This window comes from Tamandua tetradactyla, chromosome 11 (genome assembly GCF_023851605.1).
Source record: "Tamandua tetradactyla isolate mTamTet1 chromosome 11, mTamTet1.pri, whole genome shotgun sequence".
Classification (NCBI taxonomy): Eukaryota; Metazoa; Chordata; class Mammalia; order Pilosa; family Myrmecophagidae; genus Tamandua; species Tamandua tetradactyla.
The window spans coordinates 18,780,157-18,800,496 of record NC_135337.1 but is presented as its reverse complement, the minus strand read 5'-3'; the positions used below and the strand labels follow the sequence as shown (position 1 = coordinate 18,800,496).

Here is a 20,340-nt window from a genome sequence, read left to right as displayed (position 1 = left end):
AAATTCTTGAGCCCCAAAACAGATATGAGTATTATGTTCTGTGATGGTGGAGTCCAGGAGTCTGTCCTCCAAGTGAGCATTTCAGAAAGCTGTAATGCTACAATACATTTTAAGAACCATTGCTATTATTAATATGCCCTCCCTTTTTTAAACTCCTAAAGCATTTTTTTTTGCTTTCCTTAATTATTACATCGCTTAACATGATCTACCTAATTGCTAGTAATTTATGAATCTTATTTGTTTAGCAGAGTATGCTCCCAGGTGCCATGAATAATGTTTACATCTTTTATTCTCCCTGGTGTCTGTTACTATGAAATTGAAAAAATATTGCACTCAATGTATGGTTTTTGGATCTTAGTCAAGAACATCAAAAAGGCAGATAAGATATTTGATAAGTGATATTGTATATTTCATGGATAACTGGGAAGGCCTTAGCAGCAGAGAACTAAGAACAATACCCAATCACACTCCAGAGTTTCCTTTAGGGAAGCATGATCTTCTTTGTCACTGCAATAAATAGCACTTGGCATTTTATAACAGATGTCATGCAGCCTCCACCCATGAAAAATGGATGCTTCCAACAATGTACTTAATAGACAGTAGATTCACATGGCTCATTTCAACATTCAGGTCTTAAATGACTAAGTATGGATAGAGAAACCTAAACCTACATCTTCACTGTAAGAGAGGAACATAACTTGGCACCATAGAGTCATAATGTGGGAAAACACTAAATGAAAGGAGAGCGCTCACATATCTAGAACAAACAGAAATGATAACTGTCATGTGTATTTGAATATACACCTATTGCAAGTACTATAGCAACAATCTCTGTGTAGGTAAGATGGTGACAATCTTAGTGCCTCTGTTTGACAGGACATACAGAGACTGCTTATTCTGCCTTTGAGTAGAAGATATTCCGCCAGGAAGTTGCAGTGAACTGGGATTTAGGTGATCAGGGTTCTCTATCCAATGCAAGTCCCTGAAATTTTGGGGGCTCCAGTGTTTTTCTCTATAAAATGATGTTTTTTAAACTGTGGTATCTGTGAGATCTCTTTTTCCTCCACAAAAGCTGCCATTCTCAGATTAATGTCCATCCACTGTAGAAGTTAATATTGTGACTTCATTGACAAATAAATTCTCATGAACATATGTTTGATACCAGTAGGCATTCATTAATATCCATTACAGTTCAGCCTTATGTATTAAATTATAAATGGAATATATATGAATAAATAGACATTTATAGGTAATAATAATTAATACCTATAATAATTTATAGGTATTAATAATAATATTAATGGTAATAATAATAATAATAATAATGGGACTGGAAACAATTTGATGAGGATTCTTCTCTAAGGAATTGATTTTTTTTATTCAATTTGCACACAGGTTTTTATAAGTATGATAGCTTGGAATGCGAATGATAACTTTTAAGCAATATTTCTCTTTTATTCCTTATGATACCCTTTACAATCTTTTCTGCCTTTTCCTTTCTTTCTTTTTAGTTGAACCTGGAAACTCTTTGTCTAGGTCATTTATAAATGTATTAGGTAGCACATGATTTGAGACCTTAGCACTCAATAGGTTTTTCTCAGTTGCTTTTTGGTTACAGGTTTTCTTTTTGACTTTTTGTAGTGTTTTATATGATGCAAAATCAACCACATGGGGAGAGGGTTAGTGACCTCATTGACAATATAAAGTGGACAAAAAGCCAATGAGTAAGATAAAAAAGAAGGAAAATGCGTAAAATGGCAGTAATGAACAGCTATTCCTTTAAAGAAAATGAAAAGCAATGAGCAGGAAATAAAACCTTTGTTAACAACATGATTTCTGCACTATTATTTAGATTTTTTTTGGTATAACCTCAGTTGCTAGAACAACTGTGTGCTTTATATTCAGTATAATGGGAGAGGGCACCAACTGTAGATGAAATTTTCTGTGATAAGATATATAAAATAGAAACATTAAATATTTGATAATTCAATATCAGTGGAATAAAATATCACAGGAGTAGATGACAGGCACTAATGAAATAATGGTACTTCATGAGATTTTTATTCATCTTTCCTTTCTAGATGATATACATTTTTTATCTATTACTGTTGTACTTTTTCAGAAGCTGATTCTTCATTCTTTCCACTGCTATGTTCTTCCACTTAACCTTAGTTAGTGACCATGATGGTTCAGATCAGTTTCAAGTGAATTTCCCACTGAGCACCTTCTTTGCTTGGTAAAAATCAAGCACAATACGTTTTTGTATATATATATGCTACTTTTCACAAAAAAGAAAAAAAAAGTCTATTGTGATGATAAAAAATATATATTTATTCCTTCTAATCTCTAATGCTCTGGAGCAGCCAGAAGGAAAAATCTGAGATGATGGTATGTAGGCCATGACGAACTCCGGGCTGTGTTCTACAACTAGTTGTTGAAAAGTGGTTTGAAAACTACTATTTATTTTTTTGCTTTCTTTGATTTGTATATATGTTATATTATACAATAAAAAAAGTTAAAAAAAATCAAGCACAATATATGCAACATCACAAAGAACTGCTTTTATCTTTTTCCTCAGAAACATTGTACTTACAAAAAAGCAGGAAGTAAGCCCATATTTTCTGGGGCCCCAGGTATCTGCTGCTAGGATGGAATCCGCAGGTAAATGGCAAGGAATGGATCTAAAGCCCAAATATAGGATCAGTGAGGAAATATTGCAAGCAAGAACAGCTACCACAAGTGTAGGGAAGGCTGGTTGTGAGTCATCCTTACCTAGGAATGGGTCCAGCTCACCTTTATTCCATGGGAAACCCAGACTTTCCCACTTGAGTAGAAAGAACAAACCTGCTTTGGGGTGACTGGTTACAGTTTAGTTAAGTTTTTCTTGAGATGCATATTAATTTGTTTGACAAAGTACTGATGAAGACATACACTCAAGTTCTCCTCAAGGATTATCTGGGTTTTATTAAAACAAATAGTTATCAAAAGGATAAACTCTGTATGTCCAACATAGGAGTTTCACTTCTATCTCCTGATTTTACTTCAGACAAAGAAGAAGTCTGTTATCTTGTGAACCTGTCAAGAAAACACAAAATAAAAAAAATATAGTTTTTGTACCAAAACTTTAATACTTGTCATTTAATGTGTAACATTTTATATGATACATAGATTAGAAAAAATATATTTATGCCTATTTTAGTAGTAGCTACTGCTGTGTAACACTATTACTATAAACTTAGCTCAAAAAAATACATGCATTGTTTTGTTGGTTAGGAGTCTAGATTTAGTTAGGTTCTCTGCTTCAGGGTCTCACAAGGCTACAAACAAGGTGTTAGTCAGAGGTGCATTCTCATTTCAAGGCTCAGCTGCAGAAGGCTCTATTTCAAAGTTTCAGGTGGTTGTTAATGGAATTCAGTTTCTGGTAGGTTAAATGACTGAAAGTTTCATTTTCTTGCTCACTGTTGGTTGGAGGCCACCCTCAGTTCCATGCCATTTAAGTGTCTTCATAGGGCAGCTCCCAACATAGCAGCTTGATTCATCAGATATGGCTGGAAAGGGGTCTACTAGCAATATACATTACAGTCTTATGCTGTGTAATTGCAGAAATTACCTTTATTCTATTGGTTAGATGCACAGGTTCTTCCCACATGAAGGAGAAGGGATTACAAAGGAAGAATATTAGGAAGTAGGATAATTGGAGCCATCTTAAAGAGGCTGTCTTCTCTCTGGTCTCTGTTTATGTCTTTTCCATATGCAAAATACATTCACCTTCTCCCAGTGTCCTTAAGAGTCTCACTCCATTGCAGCATCTGCTTAAGTCCAGAACCTTATCACTTAAATTAATCCCAATATGGATAAAACTCTTTGGCTGTAGTTCCTTTTGATCTGTTCTGTAGATCTAGTAAAACTGGAGTGACAAGTTATCTTCTCTCCACATACCCAAAATGCAATGATGGGATGAGCATAGGATGACTGCTATAGATATTACTCTTCAAAATGGGAGACATGAAAGAGTCATGGGACTCCATAGCAATTCTGTAATCCTGCTGGGCAAAAGTCAGATGTTCCTTGATTAGGGTTTCCAAGGCCTGGGAATAATTGTCTGTGGCTCTTGGCTCAACTCTCTTGGTTCTTGGTCCCATCCTCTGAATTACCCTACCTTTTTCTTCCAAGGTAGCAATTGTAGCAGAGTGGTTTTAGCCTTTTTACTGACAGTAGAATTTTGGGAGTCCAACATTGTCTTTTCATTTTGTACTTGCTTTGTCCCTTTCAGTTCAGTCATGCAGGATTTTCTTTGTTTGGAAGTATTGTTTTTTTTTCTTCCTTTGAAGTAATGTTTCCCCCAATTGTATGGGTCTTCTGTGGATTTCACTGGGGTTCATGCCATTAGACACAACTACATCTACAAATCTCTTTGGAAACAAATCCCTCTCTAACTTGAGTTCCTGCTGGAAAAGGTTGAGGGACTACACAGTTACTTTACCCGTGGGCCTCAGTGTTAAATTGAAAGATTCCTTAGGGGTACACTTTTACTATCTTAAAAGAGTCCTCTGTGTGATTATATAAACTGACCTTCAATCTTTTTTACATTTTTAAAAAAAGTTGTATAGTCACATCCTCTATTTTTTACTCTTTTCCAGGGTTTATTTCTATTCCACTTTTTCTTAATTGTGCTTGGAAGCCATTTCTAAAGTTTAGTATCTTTTGCTAGTTGGAATTTTCAAAATCATTAAGTCCTTGATCCTTTGGTTCAACAATTCTTTCCTTAATTTATGTCCCTCTTCTCATATTTCACTATAAGCAAGAAGGGAACAAGGGACACCTTTAACCCTTTGCTTGGACGTCTCCTTGGCTAGATCACCAAGTTAATCTCTTCCATGTTCTACTATACATAAACTGTAGGACACAATTAAGCCAAGCTTTCTACCATTACATGTTAAGAATTGGATTCTTTACTCCAGTTTCCAATATGAAGTTATTCACTTCCTTTTGAGCCTTTACCAAAAACATCTTCAGTCCAGATCAACTAACAGCCTGTTGAAAGTAATTAAGAATTTCTTTATAATGCATTAGTGCAACTGCAGTTGGAAACATGGGAGACAGCTTACTCATGCCCTCTGTTCCTGCCCATGCTCTTTCCCAGTGCACCATATTTATCTTATAATAGATTGCTTCTGTGCCCATCTACTTTATGACTTGGTGAGTCCAACAGAACCAGTTTATAATTGGCAATTCTGCATATCTGGTTATGTGGTGCTCCACAATCAAACCGTCTGCTTCTACAAATCTAGATAATATGACAGTAGCTGTCTATCAAAAAGCACATAATTCTCAGATGAGGTTATTTGGCACCTGTGTTGGTATTCTCCTACCATGCCATGCCATACTCTGCACCTTTTCTTTCAACTGATACGTCCAATGCCATAGAATTGACTAGATCTTATGTTTTAAATGGTATGGCTGCTTTGACTGCAGCCTAGACCCATTAGAGAAGCATTTTCTGAGCTAGGCACCATTCAGTTCTTGAAGCTTTCCATATGATCTAGGATATGGGCCAGCACATTATTCCTAGCCATGATCCAGGAAGCATAACATATGCTACACTTCTTTTTTTATAATAGGACAAGAAATAAACAACATTTTGTCTTGTACTTTTCAGGAAATAGCCTGGCATGCCTCTGAACATTGGACCCTAAAATCTTTAGTTGTGTCCCTCTGGGGACACATATGTGTTACCAAGGTTTCTAGCATTCTACCTACTTATTTGTTCTGTCTGATCAGTTTGATACCATCAATTAGTATGTAAAGGATAAGTGTGAGACTCAGTAAGATGCCCAGGCAACCAATATTTTTTCTCAGACTATATCATGACAGGAGATGGAAGTGTTAGCATGACCTCAAGGCATACCTGTAAATGAATCATTTTTATCCCATGAAGATGAAAGATCTTTCAGATCTAATTGAAATTAAAAAGGAATGTATTCACAAATCAACAGCTATATACCATCTATCTGATGTTTTTTAATCTTCTCTAACAATGATAGCTCACTTGTCAGACTAGCTAAATTCAAGAGAGCCTGTGATATTCCATAGTAATTGTTTAAGACCTCTGATTTCTGTAGAGGCCTCAGTGGTAGGAGCACATGGTAGGAACATGAAAGGGGCCACCACCTGTGCATTCCTTAAGTCTTTGCTGGTGGCAATAATCCATACCTTCCCTTTGAGGATGCAATGCTGTTCCTGATTTAGTATGTTCACTGGTATTGGAGAAGTTTCAGAGCTTTCTACTTGGCCTTTCCCATTGTGATGGTCTATACCCCACAGGACAAGGACTCAGTATGGACATTATCCAACTGCCAAGTATGTAAATTCCTATTATACATTTGGGGAATGGAGAAATGACCACTGGGTCGGACTACAGCCCTGATGAATCCTCTGTGAGCTAGGTTTTAGCCAGAACTTCATTTATTACTTGTTACCCATAAATATGCACTTTTGGAGTAATAGAAATACGTTGGGTTTTTGGGTAGTAATGCCAACTGAATACCAATAGCACTTTAGTACCAACTCAACTCAAAATTTCTAGATATTCTGTTTTCCCTAATGTTTAGTCACCTGAGTAAATGGTTGTATGCCCCTCTAAAGAAAGGGATTTTGATGCTTAAACTATATTAATATTTTTTTCATTGAAGTATATTCCTGCTGCAGTGTTGCAGGGCCCTTCCTACTAAGGACTGCACAATCTTTTCAGTCAATAGATACTGAAGCTAAAAATTCACTAAGATCTGAGTTAAGCCAGAGATCATGAATTTTGGGGGGTGTGACCACCCTCAGCCTCCTAATAATAATTTTCTTATTATTGCCCTTAGATGTTTAATAGTATCTTTGGAGACTATATTGTTTTGCTTCTAAAGATAATCAACATCTCTGCAATTTCCTGCAGATTGGGACCCTTTAACTGCCCCCTGTAACCTTGTATGCTGTTAAAGTAGTTGTGGCCTCCTGACTGCTGGAGATTCAGTAACACAATGTGGCCTCTATTACTTTAGGACCCTATGTCTCCACTGATATATACATGGCCAGCTCTGTGACCATTTCTCCTGTCTTTGTCCTTAGCCTGTAGAAGAGAGCCACCACTAAAATCCTTTGTGATACTGGTATGCCCCTCACCAGCCTATCTAATGGCCTTTGTGGATAGTTTGTTCTCTGAGCTTCCATTTCCAACACAATCCTGTGGTAGGTCTGCTTGCTTTGCGTAATATGTTCAATATATGTACTCTAGTTTTTAGGGTCTTAGGTTTATCCCACCAGGGTACCAGCGCTAGCATAGTAGACTCCTTTGGCTAGAGTCTCTGGAGATATGCAATTATAACTATGAGATCCTGAGTCTGGACTCAGAGTAGCCCTTCTTCTGTCACAAAAGACCAATGCCTCTTTGTAAACCATCAAAGCTATCAAAGATTCCTTCTGTCTCTTACTCTTAGCTATTATTTCTTTGTTAAAAGTCCTTTTCTTATTATCTCTCTGCAGAGCATTAATGTTGCCTATTATTAATCAAGAAACTTTACTGTCCTAGTAAGCACTATTTCTCTCCATATTTTTTAACTGTCTGATTCATCACTAACCACATGGGCATTTCCCTCCACTGGGATCTTTTCAATGATCACCACCAGTGAAATATTTACAGTTGAGACACTACCTTATGCTAGACACTAGACCCATGAAAATTGGCTCTTATCCCCAGTGCAGCTGCAGCTTCAAGATTTGCTTATCTCCAAGGTGTCTGGCCTTAGAGTCCTTGCTTTGCATCTAGCTCAGCCATTCAGATCTCTTTAATCAATAGGCTTCTCTGATCTTCTTGTCTATTGTATATTTGGTAATCAAGTCCCATGGGCAATTGTTCACTTGTGGCAGCCTGAGGATTTTTTCCCCCTTATCCTTGCTTTCCTTCTTTTTCTCACCCTTGGTGTGAGAGAAAATAACAAGTCAGATGCCTTGTTATGTTAATAATGCATAACATTAGGCTATGAAGAGAATCCCTATTAGTGAGAAAAAGAATCATGTTTTCTGAATGCTAGAAGATGGAAGTTTTCTCTTACTCTCCCTTACAGACTCTGTGATATTACCGAGGAGGTATATGCAATTGGCAATCCTTTGTCTTATTTACAAATATAATAGCAATATCTCCTTTATGGTAACCATTAAAATGCAAATAGACGTATTTCCTTGGACAATAATATAATACATTTTGTAGCTTATAAGTACTTAAATATAATTTCAAGGAATTTACATGGAATCAAATTAATTTTTGTATGAGCTATCTGCTGCTACATAGGGAATTATCTCAAAACTTTGTGGCTTGAAAGAACAGATATTTAGCTTCTCATTGTTCTATGGGTCATGAATGAGGAAAGGGATTAGCAGGGCATCTCTGGCTCAGAGTGGCTCAGGTTTCAGTCAAGCTGTAGATAAGCCAGCCCAAGCTGCTGCTTCACTGGGGGAAGATCAGATGTCAAGTTCATTCATGTGGCTGATGACAGGATTCAGTCAAGGCCCAACCAGTACTAGAACTGTTCAGTTCATCATTGTCAATTGTCCAGAACTTTCTTCAATTCTTTGCCATGTTACCCTTTCCACACGGCAGCTCACGGCATAACAGCTTGCCTTCCCAGGAGTCAATGAGCAAAAGACTAAGGTGATAACATGGTCATTTTATAAATTAAGCTCTGAAATGACATCCAATATGTTGCTGTATTGTTGCCATCTATAAGAGAATCAATACTTCCATCTCTCACTCAAGGGGAGGGGATTGTGCTTGGTGTGACTACCAAGGGGCGGTGGTATTGGAAGCCATTTTAGAGGCTGCCTAACACATTTCTAACCCGACAATTTTTGTAGAATTTCTCTTATATTTTAATAATGACATACTGCACACTAATCTCTTAAAATACTCTGAATTTTCCTATTATTTATGCTACTTGAAAATACTGTGACCTTTGGGAAGTCAATTAATTTTGTAAGCCTCATTTCATTTCAGAAAAATTGGGATAATAGTCTAAGTGTTGCTCATATCACAAGGCCATAGCTATAGTATTTTTCCCAGCATTTCTGGGTCTTTGATTTGTTAAAAAAAAAAAAGTAAAAAATAAACATTAGTAACTAATTCTTTTACATAAAGAAACTGCTTACTAGCATATATAACAGCTCTGTAAGCTTGTAAATTACAAGGTTTATTTTTCTTTTCTTCCAAAGTCTAAATGTAACTGACATTTTATTAGTAAACACAATAAATGCAGGTTTTAAAAAAAATTGTGCCATTTTTATTATTTTTCATTTCAGTAGGAACAAACATCACACTTAGATAAAGGCAGGCAGACATCAATTCTGGCTGGTTTTCAGTGTCTCTGCTTTATTGCATTTTAGTCACAAAGAATGGTGGGTCAAGGAGTAGCAGCTCTCATTACAGCTCTCCCACAACTATCCATCTTCTCCGTAGTATTACAGACCACTGACTGAGAAGCTATGTGACCTCCTAGCTCCCAAAGTTTTCCCGTTTTAATTTGTAAGATGATGGGGGTGGACTAGGTGATTAGACAAATGCCTCTAAGGTCTTGTTGGTTTCCTACTAAACTATTAAACTGCACCCGTTTCCCAAATAACTTTCTTATAGCTGATTCTTATGAAGAGACATTTTTACCAATTAATCCTCATACCCTGACTGCACATTTTAAGTTTTACGGTAGTATATTTATATGCAACTAAATATTTTAGCAATGATAGGAACAAAATATAATTGAATATCCTGTATTATCACATTTGTTTTAAAAAACATGTTAAGAGCATTTTAAGCCATGCGGCTAATCTACATAAAAACTGCCAACATTTATGAGCCTATTCAAAATATTGTCCTATTGTTTATTTTATTTTTATATTATCTAATATATTTCATTAGATGATTATACAATGGTATAATAAAATAAAATATTAGATATTCAAAGATCCAAATATATATGTTTTCCCTGTACTTTTAAATTTAAACTGTTTTAGTTTGTTTAAATAAATACTTATTTATTTTTATTTATTTATTTTTGTGGGGGTTCCCTGGTCTAGGAATCAAACCCGGGTCTCCCGCATGGAAGGCAAGCATTGTACCCTGAACCATCCAAAGATTTATTTTTACTCATAAGACAGAAAGCTAACCTTACAGCCCACTGTGTTTTGCAATAGAAACGGTGAAGCTTTGAGAGTCTAGTAACGTGCCAGCAAATTATGGTTCTCATGATTTTTGCTCTTATCATTCCTTTTGAAAATGTGATCCTGAGTTATCTTTGGCAGTATCTTATGGGCAAACATAGAGAATAATAAAATCTGACATTTAAATAAACATAAATGACTAAATAAATGTCTACATTATTGGGGAAAAAAGAAGACAATAGAATCAATATTTCAGGGGGCGAAGCAGAAATACATTATGTCTAGAGAATTCAGCTGTGTTCAAAGAGAGACAGCATTACCTGTGTTTTAATTTCCTGGCTGCTAAAACAAATACCATTCAATGGATTGCTTCAATGACAAGAATGTATTGGCTCATGGTGTCAGACTGGGCTAGAAGACTTGCTTCCTGCTGGCATTAGTATCTTGCGGCTGGCTGGCGGTGTTTGGGGTTCTCGGCATTTCCATTACATGGCAGCGTGCAAAGTCTTCTCCTTTCTCCTTTGGGTTCGGGTTGATTCCAGCTTCTTGCTGCTCCCAGAAGCTTCTCTCTCCATTTAACTTTCACTCTGCTTATAAAGGACTCTAGTAATTCAGATTAAAGCCCAACCTAATTCAGTTGAGCCACACAGTAACTGAAGTAAATCTTGAAGAACTCTTATTTACAATGCGTCCACCCTGGCCAGGATGCAGACCAAACACAAGAACATGTCCAAACTGGGGGGCACAATTCCGTCCCGCACACTGCTCTGATATATTGACCTGGGACAAATAAGGCTTAGTCCAGTCAATAAACATTAAGAATTTAAAATAATCTACAATTGGGGAAGTTATATCACACTGATTATCTTTTTTCCAGTGATCTATTTGTAGAGCAAATATAGAACAAAATCTATGTGACATTCTTTCGTGGGACTTATAGTCCACTTGGAGAAATTGAGATTTATCAAATCGTAAGGAAAAAATAATGTGTGTAGTTACAGACTTGGGCACATGCTGTGTGCCATGAGAATATTTCAGAATGAGTGAATCTTTGGGGGCCAGAAAAGTTTGAGCTAAAGAAGTGACTCAAAGAGAAGGCTAGTGACTAAGGACACTTACTAGCTAATTAACACAGAAAAGGGTGAAAAGGAGAACAGATTCCAACAAAGAGAACAAAAGGTGCCTAGGTCTTGGAAATATTGCATGTATGAATGTGGACAGACAGAGAAAAAAAGAAAGAGTAAAAGTAGAGATATAGGTTTTGATTATTATTTTTAAAGAATCTAAGCTTTGGAAATATAGCATTTTTCTATCTTAAACATAATTAATTACGACTTTGACTACATAAATAAATAGAGAAAATATTTTAGCGAACTCTAGGAGACTATTCTGATTTTTTTTTTTTTTTTTTGAAATATAAAGACATTTTCAAGGTCATTTTGGTTCCTGTGATTTATTGATTTCCTTTGCTTTGAGTGACTAGCAGGAACTCCATAACTGGTTGGGGCCCAGGCAATGGAAGGCACGGAAGGCCATATTAAATTAATAGTTTGGCCCTTATTATAAGAAAGTTAAAGCAGCTTTAGTTGCAGGGGGCAAACAATTTGTAGAGAGAATGAGGGGATTTGGTAAAGCAAGATGTGAGGTTCTGCAGTAATTCATTAAAAACATGCTTTGTTAAGAAGAAGAGTATGGGAGACCAAAAGACAGATGTGATACAACTTAAGAGGTAAAATTAAAAGTGGTGGCTTCTGATTTTCTCACTTAAATGGATTCTGTTTTTTAATATTTTGTTCGCTGGAGTATATCAGAGATGCTGTTTTTGTTCTTGTTATGGAATACTCGTGTTGAAATATTCATTGACTATAAAAGTCTGGATTAGAGAGAGCTCTGGGCTAGATATATTGTTTTATGGGTTATAATATACAGTAGGATATTGACGAGAAGAGGGTGCTGAAAGGAATTATGCTCACTGTTCATGTAGTAGAGAAGGAGTCTGCAAAGAAGACTGAAAAATATCACCTTAGAGGGGTATAAGCAAAATCAGCAGGGTGTGATGAACGGGAAGCCCAGAATAAGAGGAGAATATAAGGTAAGAAAAACAAAAACAACAATACAGTCTTCAAAAAGACTAATGAAGAACAGGAGGGAGATTGCCAAATCTCTGAGAATATAAACTGTTGCGTTTATACATCTATATGTTATAATTTTTGTTTATCTGATTTGTTTAAAGAAATTGAACAGAAATATGTATATGTGTGTGTGTACATATATATATATATTTTTTTTTTTGCTTGGGCAGGCACTGGGAATCGAACCTGGGTCTCTGGCATGGCAGGCAAGAACTCTGCCTGCTGAGCCACCGTGGTCCACTTGACCATGTTGTTTTGTAGCCACCTGTTCATTCAATAAATAATCCTTGCATGTCCATTATGGAAAACATTATGTTCTAGGCCTCAGAAAAAGAGTATTGATAAAAAGGAGAGCTAGAGAGGTAGAGAGAGCTGGAGGCACTGGGTGGGGAAGTGAGTGGAGAGAGAGAGAAAGAGAAAGAGAAGAAAGGAGTCAGGGAAACAGAGAAAATTTTTGCTTTCATGGATCTTATATTCTAGAGAATAATGCAGACAGTGAGGAAACCAAATGGTAAAGAATACTGTGCTGGTTTGAAACTATAGTGGACCCCAGAAAAACCATGTTCTTCTAATCTAATCTTGTGGATGCAGACCTATTGTGGGTGGGACCTTTTGATTAAGTTGTTTCCATGGCTGGATGACCCACCCAATTGTGGGTGGGACTCTTTGATTAGGCTGTTTCAATGGAGATGTGGCCCCACCCATTCAAGGTGGGTTTTAATGTGCTTATTGGAGTCCTTTACAAAGGAGACAATTTGGAGAAAGTATAAATGCTTAGAGAGCAGAGAGATGAAATCACAAACACATGTTTGATGATGCAGAAGAAAATGCCCCAGGAGATGCCAGAAGCTGGAAAATGATTTGAAATCAGAAGCTGGGAGAGAAGGACAGTAGACTTTACAATGTGCCTTCCTGGGTGACAGAAACCCTGGACACCATCGGCCTTTCTTGAATGAAGATATCATCTTATCGATGCCTTAATTTGGACATTTTCATAGCCTTAGAATTATAACTTGTAACTTAACAGATTCCCTTTATAAAAGTCAATCCATTTCCGGTATATTGCATTTAGGTAGCATTAGCAAACTGAAACAAATACTAAAGTACAATAAAGAGATAAAAGAGGTAGAGCATGCCAAAGGGAGGAAGATGTTATGTTTTCTTAGGGGTTAAGGGACAATCTTTTGAAATGATGAAAGTTAAGCAGAGCTCTGTATGAGGGGAAAGACTGAGCCACCAGAGTATCTGTGCAAAGAATCCACCAAGCAGAGAGAAAAGCAGAAGCAAGTACCCTGAAGTGGGAGGGAATTTTGGCTTATCTGAAACAACTACAAATGAGGCCAATGAGTCTAGAAAAGAGTAGCCATGGAGAAAGTGGAATGACCAAAATACATATAGCCTTATAAGTCAGGAAAATGTGATGGTTTTATTTTGAGAAATATAGAATAACATAGAAATTTCTGAGTAGAAACATTTAGCGACTTGTTTTTAAGGGATTAGCAAGGTACATTTGACATCTATGAGAAGAGCAGGACTTCTGCACTCTACTTTAGTCCAGGATATAAAAAACCGGCTATTAGACTAAACAGTGAAAGTGATAAAAGGAATGCATGACAATAAATGTAGATAAATTCATTCAAGAATTTTATTGAATAAGGGAGTGTGATAGCTGGATAAATAAAAAAAAATACTCAATACAATCCTCTAGCTGAAAAATGCTTAATAGAGTTTGCAGTAGCTAAAAAACTGTGTAGTATAATCACTTCAGTCAAGCAGCCTTGAAGTTATTTTAAGCATAAGAAGCTCTTGTTGAAATAATTTGCTGTTGGTTTAATCTCAACAAAAAGAAAACTTATTCTCTGTTCGCAGAAATCCTCCTTTGCTGTGCTTGCAGGAATGGAACCTCATATGAACTAAAATCAGCACTTTCCCCCTCCTGAAGGAAAACATCAAAGCCCTGAATTGTCAAAGAAAGAAGGGGCGACCAGATATCAGGATATGCTGACCAAACAAAATGAAGCAAACCAACGTTACTCAACTTTAACTGATTCTGTGACTTTTACTTAGTTTAAAAGACTTCTTCTTTCTTCTAGACCTTTGCAATGTCTTTGTCTGTTTGGAGTTATGAAAGCCCAAACCACCCCTCCCACTACAAATGGTCTTGGAAAGTTTTTCCTCCAGTTCTTTGATGATGTATCTTCAATAAACTCATCTTCTCACCAAGATGAAGAGACTTGTTTCTCTGTTTGATGCAGGGCCAGGTGGGTCTGACCATACAGAACCATGTTTTCTGATGATACCAAGAGGAGGAATTTTTATCCACAGTAGGGATAAAAATAAAGTGAGAGCAAAAATACTATTGGATTGATATCCTACAGCCAAGAGACCATTAGAAGTATCCATTAAGCAGTTACTATAGGCTAGACAATGTCTATAGCTTGGAGATTCAGAATTAAAAAACAGAGCTTCAATGTTAGTGGGTGGGAAGAAACAGTAAACATAATAAGTAAACGTATATCATGTCAGATGGCTAGAAGTGTTAAGGAGAAGACTAAAAGTTGGAAAGAGGGATAGAAACAAGTAGGGAATGGGCTGCTGTGGTGCTAAATAGGGTATTTAGGGAAAGAGTCCTGAGACAGTGACTGCAAACAATGACAGTTAAAACAGAAGCAGATAGGTTATGCTGTCGAAAGCAGGTTCCAAATTGCATCATAGCAATTAATTTCCCATTCTTTTTATTTTCTATAGAACCAAATCTGAATTGAGAATTTCACTTAATCATGAGCAAATTTTTGCTTAATTATTGAAGAAAGGACTAAAATAACCATTGCATCAAAATGCCTGGAAAGATTTTCTGGACAATCAGAAATTTATCTTCCTCTTTTCAAAAGTTCTTGGAAAATAGAAGCTTGCATTATTATGAATATTTAAGAATGAGCATGCATCAATGCAACTCCTTTTTCACAAAATCTGAGAGTATAAAATGCTGTTTATATTTGTGGAAACATGAGAAGGGCAGGAAACAACACGAGAAACTCTGTCCTCCATACTGTTGCTGACGGATATGATTATCACAAAGACGACATTCTGTCAGAAGGCGTAAACACCCAGCCTTCGCTCTGGCTTCTAAATACATACAAACGTGTTTCTTCTTTGTAGTTGCTTCAAAATACTCTCAATCTACATCAGTCTCCATGAAACATGTTTTAATTTATATTCTCTCAGTAGTCAGGACAATGCTAGTAAACTCCGTGTGATTGATATGTTTATTAATGAGGAGCCGTATTGCTGGAGGTAAGATGGTTGCTATGAAAAGTGCCTTTTTAGCAATTTCATAACATGCTTCTTTCAACGGACTTCAGAAAGGATTTGAAAGCATAACACGTTTGACACTATGGCAATGAATTTAACGTTTGTGATTATGTGGTATCATTTTTATAATGCAAATTTTTTGTTTTCCAAATTAATTAGTTGAAATAGTTTATTAAGAACATAGCAAATAGTCTGGCACATTGAGATGCTCAATAATCAATAGTTACATCATTACTAATGTAATTATAGCATGTCATAGCAGAATATTTAACAAATATAAAGACATTAAGATCTCTAAATTGCTAAAAGGCCTTAGTTCAGTGAAATTGTCTTGGGTTATAAAATTTATTCAATAATAGGCCTCTTGATAGAGATTTAGATATAGAAAAATTACAAATATAAAAATGCAAAACAAAGGAATATTAAGATACTATTTGAGCTAATTCAAAGGTTAATTTGTGTTTTATTTATCTTAAAATTAGCTGTTTTCTCTATTACATTTTGGAGAAAGTATGCTAATTTTGCACCGTACTTTAGTTCTGGTACAAAGTATTTTCTTCTTTTCATTGGTTTAGCATCCAGATCAATCAGATATAACAAATATGACAATAGCACCAGGCTTCATAGACGTTCTAAAAACATGCAACTAAATGAATAGCATTTTCTCTTTATAAAATTTCACAGTTTAATTTTGGTCTACATTTTTAAAAGACACAGGACTTAGATTTTCTAACAGGTATGTTGGTTACATGATTTGCTGTTGGTTCCTACAAATACCTGCTGTATCAGGGCTAGCCTTCTGACAGAGCATATGACATGGCAAAGTCAGCCTTCTGTGGATACATTGCACTTCTTTAAGACCCATGATGAAGTGCGGAAGGTTCTACCTCTGGCCAAGAGTATGTAGTCCAACACAATAAAAATTATTTTTAAATCACTTCACATTGATGTTCTCTCATTCACCTTGACTTCTAAAACCAAAGAGTTTTATAGCTGGTATATTTAAGTCCCCAGCCTGGGTATAGTGCAATGAGCTTAAATTCTATACACAAGTCCTACGAAAAAGGCACAGTGAAACTGAGCTTTTATGTTCCATCACTACGAATCTATCATTAGCAGGTATACTCTTTTTCTCTTGTTCAAAAATAATCAACTTCCATAAAGAGATGTATTTTTCTTCTATTTCTGACATTTCCCTGTTAATGGTATTTAATAAAACACACACATTATTTAAATGACCTACTAGTAAATGAAAGCTTTGCTTTTTTCATGGAAATAGCTTGTGCTTTGTGCAAATTAAATGCCTTCAGGGGCTTCAGACACAAACACATCTATTGTCACACAAAAGACCTTAGATGGTTCCGGTATGGTATTCAATTACACAAAGAACATAAAGAGCACCAGGTCTAGGGAGATAGAAATAATATTATCAATTGATAGAAATAATTCCATTTGAAAACATTAAGGAACATTTGAATAAATGTCCAAGGCAAAGATGGAGAATGTGAGCTGTTTTATGAATAAATACATCCATTGGGTGCACAGAACCAGTAGTGAAGCTGCTCTCCTCAGGAATCCAAACTGAGGTTACAAAAACTGATTTTAATAAAAAATATACATTTTTAAAAAAATTAATTCCTGTGCACCTACTGGATTCCTGTTATAAATTTACTTCTTAGGGCTTCCTATATTGTTCATTGTCTCCACTACTGTTATTAAACTTATTATCACTGAGGCCAGTGTGATGATGGCTCAGTGGCAGAATTCTTGCCTGCCATACCAGAGACCGTGGTTCGATCCCCGGTACCTGCCCATGAAAAAAAAAGAAAGAAATTTATCATCATTGCTAATCCACCCTAACTAGAAAATTATAGAAAAAAAAAATCTTCCAATTCAGGTTTAAATTAAATCCACATATACTGCTCTGCTTCTATCTGAACTCACTTTCCTTTACATAGATCACAGGCTTTGGCTGACACAAAAAATATGAGCTGGAAAATACAAACCAAATATCCTTTTTAGTCTGATTTATAAAGAGATTGATACATAGACCATTGCTGATTGAATTATGTTGGATGCAAATTCAGTATACTGGGTTTCAAAGTGTTACATTATATTTTCTTTCATTTTTGTGGCCTCGAGGTCATTCTTAGTTCCTCGCATGCTCTGACCTCATATCTAATGCTACAGGAAATCATGTTTGTGCTAGTTTGAAACTGTTATTTATCCCAGAAAAAGCCATCTTCTTTTAATCCATTCTTGTGAGTACAGACTGATTGAAGGTAGGGCCTTTTGATTCATTTGTTTCAATTGAGATGTGGCCCACCCATTTCAAGGTGGGTCATAATCTTTTACTGGAGTACTGATAAGAGGATAAAAGGCAGAAAAAAAATGAGATCTAAGAGAGAAGCACCCAAAGAGAGCTTAGAGAGAAAAGCCCTAGAGATGCTAGGAGAGGATCCCCAAAGAGGAGGCCACTGGAACTAGGAGCTGAAAGCAACAAAACCCTGGAGTGAAGGACCAGCAAACACCAGCCATGTGACTTGTTGTCTGACAGAAGAACCTTGAATGCCAGCCCCATTTCTTTAGAGATGGTATTTTCCTTCGATGCCTTAATTTGAACATTTTCAAACCTAACCACTATAAATTGTTAAATTGTATGTTGATAATTCCCCATTGTAAAAGCCAATCCTTTTCTGGTATATTGCATTTCAGCAGCTTTAACAAACCAAAACACTGTTATACTAACTTCTAAAGGTATCTTATCACTCTCCACCAATTCTTCTGATTCCATACTAGTCCAAACCACCACCATCTCTCACCTAGACAACTGGAATTGCTTCTTAAGTGATCTGTCCTGCAGATGATCTATTCTCAATAGAGATGAACAAATGATGGTGTTTATAAACAGCAATCAAATCACATCATTTCTCTGTTCAAGACCCTTTAAAATCTCCCTCTCTAAACCCAAATACAATCCAAAGTCCTTAAATCACAACCTCCATAGCATTCATTGCATTTCTGAGTTTATCACATACTCATTTCCCATTTGTTACTCTCTTCCATCTACCTGGTCTCATTGCTGTCTTATCCATTGTGGGATGTTTAATAACATTCCTCATCTCTATTCACTAGATGACGGTAGCATCTCCTGCCCAGTTGTAATAATGAGTAACATGTCCAGGCATTGTTAAATATGCTTTGGGGAAGCACATTAACCAATGATTAGAAACCACTGATACAGAGAAACTTAGAAGTCACTCCATTATACTATCTAGTCACTATGTCCTTGAATTCATTTTCACTCCCAGATTCTTTATATAGCTAGTACTAACTAGCAGCTTTCTTTCCAAACAAGGTCTTAAATGTTTGGCATTTATTTTGTTTTTGCCACAAAACATATGATGAAATAGACAAGTCATGTTGTCTATAAAATACTGTGAAACCTAATTTTGTATAACTGAAAATTATTATTTAGTATCACATGAAAATATTCCCAGAACAATGAGAAAGCAGTTCCAAAGAGAAATTACAATCATCAAAAAAAAAAAAGAAAGAAAACATCAAACCTAAAAAAAAATGGGTTGACTCAATCATTTTTGTTTCACACAGAATATTCTATACAAAATACTTGCATCAATTAGGCATAATTGTGTAACAAACCACCCCAATAAACAATAGTAATTTAAATGCTGAAAGCAATGAACATTTATATAGTGCACAAGTCTTCAATATGGCTGAGTGGGTCTACTGACCTAAGATGGTCTCAGCTAATATCAGCTGGACACACTTGAGCATCTGTCATCAACTGCAGGTCAGCCACACTCTCTCACATGTCTGGGATCACGGCTGGGATAATGGTGCAACTTGCCTCTGCTGCAAATAGTCTCCTGTTTTCCACTGAGATAGCTTGGGTTTGTTTCCATGACAGAGACTATGTTCCAAGAGGGAACAAAAGCCCACAAACCTCTTGAAGTTCTGGAACACCATAATGTCCGTTTGTTCTATTGGCTGAAAGAAGTTAAAAGTCCTGCTCAAATTCAGGGGGTGGCAGAAAAAGACAATACCTGTTGGTGGCTGGAGCTCAAAGTCACTTGGCAAAAGGATACAAGGAAACCATTAATGATATGACTACCATGCACAACATGGTTATAAAAAATAATGTCTGAAGATAGTCCCCTCTCAGAGTCCTTAAGGTTTCATATGATGCTCACACTTAACAATACTACCAACCCAGTGTTATTCAAACAGGAGAGCTCAGAACATCCTAATTTTGGTATTTGAGGCATACTCAGCCTAAGAGGGCTCAACAGTCAAAAAAAATAGAATTTCATTTTCTTTGAAATTATCAGTTAACTTGAATATTTATTCTCTTATAAAGAGCACATTTAACAAAGTAAATTTTAGAGTTAATATATATTTTGAATAACAAATTATTATTCAAAAGCAATTATTAATAGAACATAAAAGGAAAGGAGAATATACAAAATCGATCCTGAGAAAAAAACTTTAATGATTTTCCATAACTTAATGTTCGCTTCTTGAAGGATTATTAACCTCTTCAAACATCCGACATTTAGTGTTTATGTAAGGAATTCATACTCAGGTGTTATTTAATAAGAATCAAACAAATCCAGTGCCTTTCTCTAATACTTGGAAAATAATAGCCAATGTTAATTGACTATATAGTCAAGATTGGCTT

General features: G+C 36.0%; 1 long non-coding RNA gene across 1 annotated transcript; it reads right to left on the bottom strand.

Moving 5' to 3' along the window:
* Positions 1 to 2,938: 2,938 nt before the first annotated feature.
* LOC143649411 (uncharacterized) lies at positions 2,939 to 19,580 on the bottom strand. The gene is made up of 2 exons (XR_013158975.1): positions 19,394 to 19,580; positions 2,939 to 3,075 (listed from the first exon to the last, which is right to left on the bottom strand). It is a non-coding gene; the product is annotated as an uncharacterized LOC143649411 (long non-coding RNA).
* Between the last annotated feature and the right edge of the window lie 760 nt (positions 19,581 to 20,340).